We start from the raw sequence: 11,442 nt of genomic DNA, 5'->3' as shown, positions 1-11,442 counted from the left end.
AATACCTGCTATATGCCAGTGGCTAAGAATACAAATACGATCAATGAAATTATCCTTCTGCATTTATATTGTAAAAAAGGGAGACTACAAAGACATATATAAGTATACATAAAGATAAATGTAAAATAAATATAAAACATCAATGCAAATGTTTCAAAGTGGCCAAATTCAAGATAATTTGAGAGGTCACCAACAATTGGAGATCAGGAAAGACTCACATAGAAAGCAGGGGCTTGAGGTGTGTCTTCAAGAAAGAGTGGGATTTTGTCCTCACTAAGACATGCCACACCTCCACTAAGAGCACTAAATCCTTAATTCCCCTTTCTATTACTGATTATACATTTATCTTCAACTGTCTATCCCCATAAACTGGTCCTAGAAAAATTGGGAATATTCCTTGTTCCATATTGCCAATTCTTTTATCACCATTTCCAACTCCTTTATCACTATCCTTTGAAATTCATATAATATATTTTTAATCTCACTTAATTAATGATAGCCGTTATTAATTGACCTCCAAATCATTTCAGATTTGCTGTCTTCCTACCCCTCTCCAATTCTTCTCATACACAAAGACATTAATATATATTTTATTGTTACCTTTAAACTCCCTCACCTACAAAATTTTCAGCCTCTTTAAATCTTGTGACCGACCTCCTCTTGTATTCCATCTGTCTCATTTATAGGGGTATTCCTTTCTTATACTATAATCATTTATAATTCCTCATTACTTTATTATACCTAACCCTTCCTAAACCATTATTTGTTCTTAATGAGACCACCAATTCATTCACCCCCCAGCACTTTCTGAAGACATTTGGACTTCACATCCTTCCCTTTCTAATCTTAACCTTACAGTTAGGGTTAATTCAGTTCTACACTACTCTCTATATTCAGTTCTCTTTGTTTCATTGTTCTATCATTATGCATTCCTTGACAAACCTCAGTTTGGGATTCCTAACATCATTCTGTTCACCTTCTGCGGAATTGTGACTTTCCCATCTCCACTTCTACCCATTTCCCCTTCTTTTTTTTATAAACTCACTTCCTCCTAAACTGAGAATATTGAAGCCATTCAGTGTGAACTCCTATTTTCCCTTTTCTTTTCATCTCAAAACCCTTTTGATAACATTTCTCTTTCTTTTTTCTCAAGTATAAGGATGAAGTGTCTCTTCTTTGTGGAGCTTGAATTCTACTTCATTATATCCCCTTTTTACCTGATTATATCCTTAATTATGCACATTCCCTCCAGGCCTCTTCTCCCCCATTTCTAACCTCTTCCTATCTACTACTTTACCTACTACTTTCCAATATGCTCAAGTATTTTCACAACCCTTTAAAAAAAGCCTTTACTGGACACCATCAACCCCTTAAGCTATATCTGATATCTCCTTATATTTCCCCTCCCTTTCTCATTCAAAATCTTAGAAAAAGCTTTAAAGCTCATTATCTCTACTTCATATCATTTTGCCTTTCTATCATATTTGCCTTTCTATCCTGGTAAAACCTTCTCTCTAAAGACCTGCTTTCCTGATTGATAACTCCTTTGTCCAATCTGCCATCCCTGGAGAAGCTCCCAAACATGCTTCCACTGTTCAGCCTGATTCACTCCCTGAACTTCTCTACCTCTTTGCCAGCTGCTTTGTATTCTACTTCAGACCTGGTGTTCTTCTCCCAACTTCGTTTTATGTGTTGTCTTTACTCTAAAGATCTCTCTGTGAGCAGAACCAGGAGATCATTATACACTTCGACAACGATATTGTATGAGGACATATTTTGATGGAAGTGGATTTCTTTGACAAAGAGACTTAACTGAGTTTCAATTGATAAATGACGGACAGAAGCAGCTACACCCAAAGAAAGAACACTGGGAAACGAATGTGAACTATCTGCATTTTTGTTTTTTTTCCCGGGTTATTTATACCTTCTGAATCCAATTCTCCCTGTGCAACAAGAGAACTGTTCGGTTCTGCAAACATATATTGTATCTAGGATATACTGCAACATATCCAACATATATAGGACTGCTTGCCATCTAGGGGAGGGGGTGGAGGGAGGGAGGGGAAAAATCGGAACAGAAACGAGTGCAAGGGATAATGTTGTAAAAAATTTACCCTGGCATGGATTCTGTCAATATAAAGTAATTATTAAATAAAAATTAAAAAAAAAAATAAAGATCTCTCTGAAGAACTTTGGAACTGATTGTGTGACATGGGAGACTCAGTGCGCCTCTCATCATGGTACACCTGCATCAAAGAAAGCACTGTGCTCTATGAGCAAAGCAGAATTGCCATAGTTCAAAAGAAACATAATAATGTCAACTTGTTTAACATGGTTAAACTGAGCCTCTGCAATAAGAGTCGAGAAAGAGATTAAAGGAATTAGAGTAGGCAATGAGGAAACCAAACTATCACTCTTTGCAGATGATATGATGGTATACCTAGAAAACCCCAGAGATTCTACTAAAAAGCTATTAGAAATAATTCATAATTTTAGCAAAGTAGCAGGATACAAAATAAATCCCCATAAATCCTCAGCATTTTTATACACCACCAACAAAATCCAAGAGCAAGAGATACAAAGAGAAATTCCATTCAAAATAACTGTTGATAGCATAAAATATTTGGGAATCTATCTATCTACCAAAGGAAAGTCAGGAATTATTTGAGCAAAATTACAAAAAAGTTTCCACACAAATAAAGTCAGACTTAAATAATTGGAAAAATATTAAGTGCTCTTGGATAGGCGGAGCGAATATAATAAAGATGACAATACTCCCTAAACTAATCTATTTATTTAGTGCTATACCAATCAGACTTCCAAGAAAATATTTTAATGATTTAAAAAAAATAACAACAAAATTCATATGGAACAATAAAAAGTCGAGAATCTCAAGGGAATTAATGAAAAAAAAATCAAATGAAGGCGGTCTAGCTGTACCTGATCTAAAATTATATTATAAAGCAGCAGTCACCAAAATCATTTGGTATTGGCTAAGAAATAGATTAGTTGATCAGTGGAAAAGGTTAGGTTCACAAGACAGAATAGTCAACTATAGCAATCTAGTGTTTGACAAACCCAATATTTGATAAAAACTGCTGGGATAATTGGAAATTAGTATGGCAGAAATTAGGCAAGGACCCACACTTTACACCATATACCAAGATAAGATCAAAATGGGTCCATGACCTAGGCATAAAGAACGAGATTATAAATAAATTAGAGGAACATAGGATAGTTTATCTCTCAGACTTGTGGAGGAGAAAGAAATTTGTGACCAAAGATGAACTAGAGACCATTACCGATCACAAAACAGAAAATTTTGATTATATCAAATTAAAAAGCCTTTGTACAAACAGAACGAATGCAAACAAGATTAGTAGGGAAGCAACAAACTGGGAAAACATCTTTACAATTAAAGGTTCTGATAAAGGCCTCATTTCCAAAATATATAGCGAACTGACTCAAATTTATAAAAAATCAAGCAATTCTCCAATTGATAAATGGTCAAAGGATATGAACAGACAATTTTCAGAGGATGAAATTGAAACTATTACCACTCACATGAAAGAGTGTTCCAAATCACTATTGATCAGAGAAATGCAAATTAAGACAACTCTGAGATATCACTACACACCTGTCAGATTGGCTAAGATGACAGGAAAAAATAATGATGAATGTTGGAGGGGATGCGGGAAAACGGGGACACTGATGGTGGAGTTGTGAACGAATCCAGCCATTCTGGAGAGCAATCTGGAATTATGCCCAAAAAGTTATCAAACTGTGCATACCCTTTGATCCAGCAGTGTTTCTATTGGGCTTATACCCCAAAGAGATACTAAAAAAGGGAAAGGGACCTGTATGTGCCAAAATGTTTGTAGCAGCCCTGTTTGTACTGGCTAGAAACTGAAAAATGAATGGATGCCCATCAATTGGAGAATGGCTGGGTAAATTGTGGTATATGAATGTTATGGAATATTATTGCTCTATAAGGAATGACCAGCAGGATGAATACAGAGAGGCTTGGAGAGACCTACATGGACTGATGCTAAGTGAGATGAGCAGAACCAGGAGATCATTATACACTTCGACAACGATATTGTATGAGGATGTATTCTGATGGAAGTGGATTTCTATGACAAAGAGACCTAACTGAGTTTCAATGGATAAATGATGGACAGAAACAGCTACACCCAAAGAAGGAACACTGGGAAACGAATGTGAACTATTTGCATTTTTGATTTTCTTCCCGAGTTATTTTTACCTTCTGAATCCAATTCTCCCTGTGCAACAGGAGAACTGTTCGGTTCTGCAAATATGTATTGTATCTAGGATATACTGCAACATATTTAACATATATAGGACTGCTTGCCATCTTGGGGGGGGGTGGAAGGAGGGAGGGGAAAAAATGAAACATAAGCGAGTGCAAGGGATATTGATGTAAAAAAATTACCCTGGCATGGATTCTGTCAATATAAAGTTATTATTAAATAAAATAAAATTTAAAATTAAAAAAAAAAAAGAAACATGTAAATAAATAAGGAATGACAAAAAAAAAAAAAAAAAAAAATGGTTAAACTGTTTACATTCCTATGTGAGAAGACAACACTTGTAACTCATAAGAACTTTCTCGTTATTAAGACATAGGATTAGTACATAAACAGAAGGCACAAGTGTGAGTTGAATATAAAGGGATGCTAAAATCAAGAAGTGATAAAGAAATACACTGGGAGGAAGGAAAAGGGAGCGGCAGAATGCGGATGGAATAATCCCATATAAAAGAGGCAAGAAAAAGCTTTTACAGTGGAGAGAAAGAGAGGTGAGGGGGAATGAATCCACTTTATTTTCATCAGACTTGGCTCAGAGAGGGAGTAATATACACACTCAATTGGGTACAGAAATCTATCTTACCCTATAGGAAAGTAGGAGGGGAAGGGAATAAGAGAAACAGGGGATAAAAAGAAAGGCAGATTGGGATAGGGGATCATCAGAAGCAAAATGCTTTTGAGGAGGAACAGAGTAAAAAGAGAGAGAATAAAATAAATAGGGAGGGGAATAGGATGGAGGGAAATACAGTTAGCAATAATAATTGTGAAAAAAAATTGAAGCAAATTTCTGATAAAAACCTCATTTCTCCAACATACAACATTGAGTTAAATTCAAGAAAAATAAGAGCCATTCCCTAATTGATAAATGATTAAAAGATATGAACAGTTTCATATGAAGAAATCAAAGCCATCTATAGCCAGCCATATGAAAAAATGTTCTAACTCATTATTAGAGAACTACAGATTAAAACAATTCCAAGGTATTATTAAACTAATTAATAGGACAGAAAAGGAAAATGACAAATGATGAAGGGAATGGGAGGAAAATGTGATATCAAAGCATGGTTGATGGAGTAATGAATTGATTTAACCATTCTGTAGAACTATTTGGTACTATGCTCAAAGGATTATTATGAAACCAGGCATATTGGTTTCAAACTAGCAATATCACTACTAGGTCTGTATCCCAAAAGATAAAAAAAAGAAAGGATATATATATATATATATATATATATATATATATATATATACACATATATATATGTACAAAAATATTTATAGCAGCTCTTTTCTAAGGGCAAAGAATTGGAAATTGAGGGGATGCCCATCAACTGGAAAATGGTTGAACATATTGTGGAATGTGATTGTGATATAATACCATTGTGCTATTGAAATGATGAGCAGGATACTCTCAGGAAAAATTAGAAAGACTTGCATGGACTGATAAAAAGTGAAATGTGCTGTGTACAAAATAATTGCAATATTGTGAGATGATCATTTGGGAAAGACAGCTATTCTTAGCAATAAAATGATCCAAGGCAACTCTGAAGGACTTAAGATGGAAAATGCTCTCCATCCCCAAAGAAAGAACCAAATAAAGAAAACTCTGAGGTACCACTACACACCTCTCAGATTGGCAAGATAACAGGAAAAGATAATGATGAATGTTGGAGGGGATGTGGGAAAAATGGGAGACAAATACACTGTTGGTGGAGTTGTGAACTGATCCAACCATTCTGGAGAGCAATATGGAACTATGCCCAAAGGGCTATCAAACTGTCCATACCTTTTGATACTGTCTTTACTGAAACACAGGCCCCACATCCTGAAAAGATTATAAAAAAAGGAAAATGACCTATGTGGGAAAATGTTTGTAGCAGCCCTTTTTGTTGTGGCAAGGAACTGGAAACTGAATGAATGTCTATCAGTTGGGGAATAGCTGAATAAGTTATGGTGTATAAATGTTATGCTTTATTATTTTTCTATAAGAAATGATCAGCAGGATGATTTCAGAAAAGCCTAGAGAGACTTGCATGAACTGATGCTAAGTGAAGTGAGCAGAACCAAGAGAACATTGTACACAGAAACAATAAAATTATATGATGATCAGTTCTGATGGATGTGGCTCTTTTTAACAGTGAGGTGATTCGGGCTAGTTCCAATGGTCTTATGATGAAGAGAATCATCTGCACTCAGAGAGCGACTTGTGGGGACTGAGTGTGGATCACAACATAGTATTTTCACATTTTTTGGTTGTTATTTGCTTGCATTTTGTTTTCCTTATCATTTTTTCCCTTTTTGATCTGATTTTTCTTGTGCAGCAAGATAATTGTGGAAATATGTATAGAAGAACTGCACATGTTTAACACATATTGGATTACTTACCATCTAGGGGAGAGGGTGAGAGAGAAGGGAGGGAGAAAAAAAATTTGGAATACAATGGAGGATGGAGTATGTGTTTGGGAAACAAAGCACAAAAGGAACCTGAAAAGTTGGAGGGTACAGGAGTTTACTGGCAAAAAAAAAAAAAAAAAAAAAGATGAAGTCCACAGGAGTGCAGAAATTAAGAAAAAAAAAATCTGGCTTGGATATAGATCATTTTATTTATATTTATGATATATAGATGTAGATATAGATATAGATGTACTAAAAGAAGGAAATTGGGAAAGGAACAAATCAAAACCAAAGAATGTAGAGTCTAAATCTTTTTTATTCTCTTTGGTCTCATTCTTTTATGGGACAGTCCTCCTAGCATGAGCTAAGGGGAAGAAGGGAACAGAAACAAATAAAATAAAAACAAAAAAGAACACAAAAGCCATACATCCTAAGCTTTTCTTTCCTCCTTCAGAAACTGTCTCAAAGTCTCAGGCTGGTGCATGTAATAAGGAATGTTACATCTTTCGACATTCACAATAGTTTTCTTGATGCAAAGTGTTGATATACAAAAGCAGCATCATACACATCGGAGTCATAACATAGATGATGACACTTCCAGTTTAATCATATTTTTTTTTCCTCTTTGTACCGTTACCAACTCCTTCCTTCATTCACCTGCTAAAATCTTCCTCTGAGAAGCTACCTGAAGAAAAACAAAAACAAAAACAAAAACAAAAACAAAAACGCCATTGCCTCTGTGGAAGGGCTTCTCTCTTCCTCTAATGACTAAATAAAAACTCTCATCCACCCTCATCTAGTGACTCAAAATTACCACCATGTTAAAGTGTATGAGAGTCATGGTTCATAATTTGAAAGAATTTAAGAGATTTTCTTAAAGGAACAAAAAAGTTTATTTACACTTTGGGTGTTGGGTTTTTGGGTGTTGATAGGTTAGCCTCAAAAGGAAGTCTTAGCAAATTATAGTTTGGGGTCTTAGCTAGCAGGCTAATAATCTACAAAGTTGTAAAAAAAAGATTAGAAGGAGCCAGATAAGGCGACAATTTGCCTTTTAATCCAGGTAAGGAGACAGGATGTCTTTTAATAAGGTATTATCTATCAGACAGTTTTTTTTTTTTTTTGCAAAGGACAAATAAGGAGCAACAGAGAAGAGGTTTTATTGTTTCCTTAGGCAGGTGTGCAGTTTTTAGTAGACCCTCAGCTCTGACCTGTCATCTTCCCACTTTCTGTCTTTTAGGGAGAGGAAACTCTGGAGACAAGGGCTGGGAACTCATCAATGTCAATTAAATTTTCTTCCAGATAAATTTATACTTACCATAGTTAATATAGCAACACTTTCACAATCTTCATGTTATTAGAAATCAATATTATGGTATATATCAATACCCTCAGAAAAGGAAATATTTTTAGGTCTTTGCCATAATGTGATAGTATGAAACAGATTTCAGGTACCTCTGGGAAAGGATAGTGAATGCATATTGGACTACTTTCTAGATGAAAACGAATTGTTCTTGTCCAGTCTCAAATATAGAAATAGAGAAAGAAACACTGACAAGTTTGATATCTCCATGTCCCTGGACTAGAATTACCTGAGCTACAATGTTGATGAATTCAGGAACAACTAGCGAAATAGATATAATGATTTTTTTTTCAGATTCTCATAATCCACTGCAAGCTACTAGTACCATCTCCCTTCCTCATAGGTAAGATAGGCTTGTTGTAAGGAAATATGCGCTTAGAAAGTACTCCAGCTTCTTTTTTCTCCATCACTAGAGAAAAAGTTTTCACTTCTCTAGGGATCCAATGTTATCTACTTGGGATGGTTCTAGGAAACTCAGGTTTTCTATTTAGTTTTACCCAGAGTAAAACACTTAGAAATTGCTGAAAAATCTCACCCAAACAGCCCTTCTTTCCATGGGCTACCTTCTAGGTTGTTGCTAAATCACTCTCAGTGACCCCATTTAAGGTTTTCTTGACAAAGATACTAAAATGATTTTCCATTTCCTTCTCATTTTATAAATGAAGAAATTGAGATAAATGGGGTTAAGTGACTTGCTCAGGGTCATACAGCTAGACTAGATTTGAACTCAGGTCCTCTGACTCTAGGCCCAGCACTCTATCTACTATGCTACCTAGCTACCCTTGTAAAACTGTTCCAGGAAATTAAGCTTTTGGCTACTAGCAGTTCTTCAGCTCCATCCAGGTCCTGCCCCATTTGGATCATTTAGGAAGGCTGGAAGTATTGATTAACCCTTTGTTTTAGGAGCAACATCCAAAGTAAGAATAATGTCATACTCCTTTGCCCACTTAGCTGCATTTTTGCTGGCAGACAGTGACCACATTCCCAGAATGTCTATTTGCAGTGAGAGAAGTGTTTGTTCAAGCCACAACTGTCCCAGTATTTTACTTACATTTCATTAATTGATCTTACATGGGCCTATATAGTTAGTTGTGTGTTGTGGAAGACCCATAGCAAAAGTCTGAAGCCATTCTGGTGAGGCTTCCCTCAAAAGGAGGGATCTAATTGCTCTGGAAATAGATTGAGAATATGGTGTGGAAGGCCTTAGGAGAGAAGCAAATAAATCCAACACATTAAGTCCATTTCCTTTAGAAGCTTCATTCCCCATCTGAGAGAGATCCCCATCTGAGAACTGGTTGCAAGGGGAATGATTTTTTTTTTTTTTTTTTTTTTTACTAATACAGGTGTGGATAATTCCCCATTTCAGCTACCCAAAAATGGACAAAGTGCATATCCCTCTGGGAGACTTTCACAAATTTAGTTGATTTGCTAAAAGGAGAGCCTTATAGAGATCCCCAAGGCTATGGAAGTCTAAAGCAGAAGCCTTTCAACACTGGCTCCATTAACCACGCCTGCAGGAGTCATTGCTATGGGGACTGCCCAGGTTTCTATTTGAATTCTCCTAACACCCAGAGGGCTGTGGCTCTCTGCTTGTCCCTTCAGGGCAGGAATCAACTAGGGGTGCTGGGGAGGGTTTGGGAGGAATAAAAGGATAACCCTGGGGCTATCTAATCCCTAGTAGGAGTTCCCTTATCTCTGCCCTTTTTCTGCTCTCTGAATTCAGTTTCAGGTTCTGAAAATTCCAGGAAATATGGCGCCTATGATTTTATGAAAACGGTTTAGATTTTTCTGCCTGTAGTTGTTTAGTTATGGCCACTTTCTGTGCTGCCTAAAGCAATTTTCTTATATAGTCAGTTCTCTTTTATCCATGTCCTTTTGAAATCATCTATTTCCTCCTTCTTACAGCATAATAGGTTTTTTTTATTATTATTATTACATTCATATACTGCAGTTTAACCAGCCATCCCTTATAAGTGTTCCCTCAATTTGCATTTTTTTGTTATCTCAAAAGAGCTGCTAGGTTGTGCAAAGTACAGAGTGCCAGACATAGAGTTAGGAAGACTCATGTTCCTAGGTTCAAATCTGGCTTCAGACAGTAGTTGTCTGACTCCAGGTAAGTCAAGTAATCTTGTTTGCCTCAATTTTCAGAAATTTAAAATGAGCTGGAGAAGGAAATGGAAAACCACTCTAATATCTTTGCTAAGGAAACTCAATTGAGATCATAAAAAGTCATACATAACTGAAACAACTGAATAACATCATAAATGAACTTTTCCTATGTCTTTTATTTCTTTTGACATTGTTTAGTAATTTTTTAAAAACGTAATTTCAAATTGTTTTCCAGCATAGTTATATCCATTCCACCAAGGGCCATCATGTGCCCGTTTTCCCATCGACCCTATGATGTTTATCATTTTTTTTTGTCATCTTTGCCATTCTGATAAGTGTGATGTAGAATCTCATAATTGCTTTAATTTGCATTTCTATAATTAGTAGTGATTTGGAGTATTTTTTTCTGATTCAAACTGAAAGGACCAGAGCAAGAACAACTTATAACATTATAATAGAAAATGAACAGGTTTAAAGACTTTTATACCAGGAGACAAATTTGTACAATAGCATGATAATAACAAACAACTTTGAATGCTATAAAAACTATGATTAATAATTTAATTAATGATTAATACAATAACCATTCAGGATTTCAGAGGACCAATGAAGAAATATGCTACCCATTATAAGGAGGTGCTAGATTTAGGATGCAGAATGAGAATATGCACATATTTTTATATCTAATTGAATATATACACACATATATCTTTCAATACATATGCATGTTAGCATAAATATATAAATATGTGTGTGTGTGTGTGTGTGTGTGTGTGTACATGACTGAACAACATATCCAATTTATTTGAGGTTTTCTTGGCAAAGATACTGGAGTGGTTTGCCATTTCCTTCTCCAGCTTACTTTACAGATAAGAAAACTGAAGCAGTCAGGTCAAGTGACTTGTCCAAGGTCACATAAATAGTAAATATCTGAGTTTGGATTTGAGCTCAGATCTCTTTGACTATAGCCCCAACACTATATCCACTGTGCCATCTGACTGACCCACCTATATATTTACATATGTAATTTATATATCTATGCAGCCACTGAGGTAATTTGTTTGTCTTGACTCTGTATATTTGCTATAAGAAATTAATTTTTCTTTCTTACCTTCCCAATGCGCTGGGAGTGTGTGAGAGTGACAAAATAGATTTTTGTTATTTACATAATGCATGAACTTTCAAATGAGGTCATTATATTATTAGTTTTACTTAACAGTTTTAATTTTTTTCAAGAGATCACTCATAAAG

Source organism: Antechinus flavipes, chromosome 3 (assembly GCF_016432865.1).
Source record: "Antechinus flavipes isolate AdamAnt ecotype Samford, QLD, Australia chromosome 3, AdamAnt_v2, whole genome shotgun sequence".
Taxonomy (NCBI): Eukaryota; Metazoa; Chordata; class Mammalia; order Dasyuromorphia; family Dasyuridae; genus Antechinus; species Antechinus flavipes.
Note: the sequence above shows the minus strand (reverse complement) of the source record.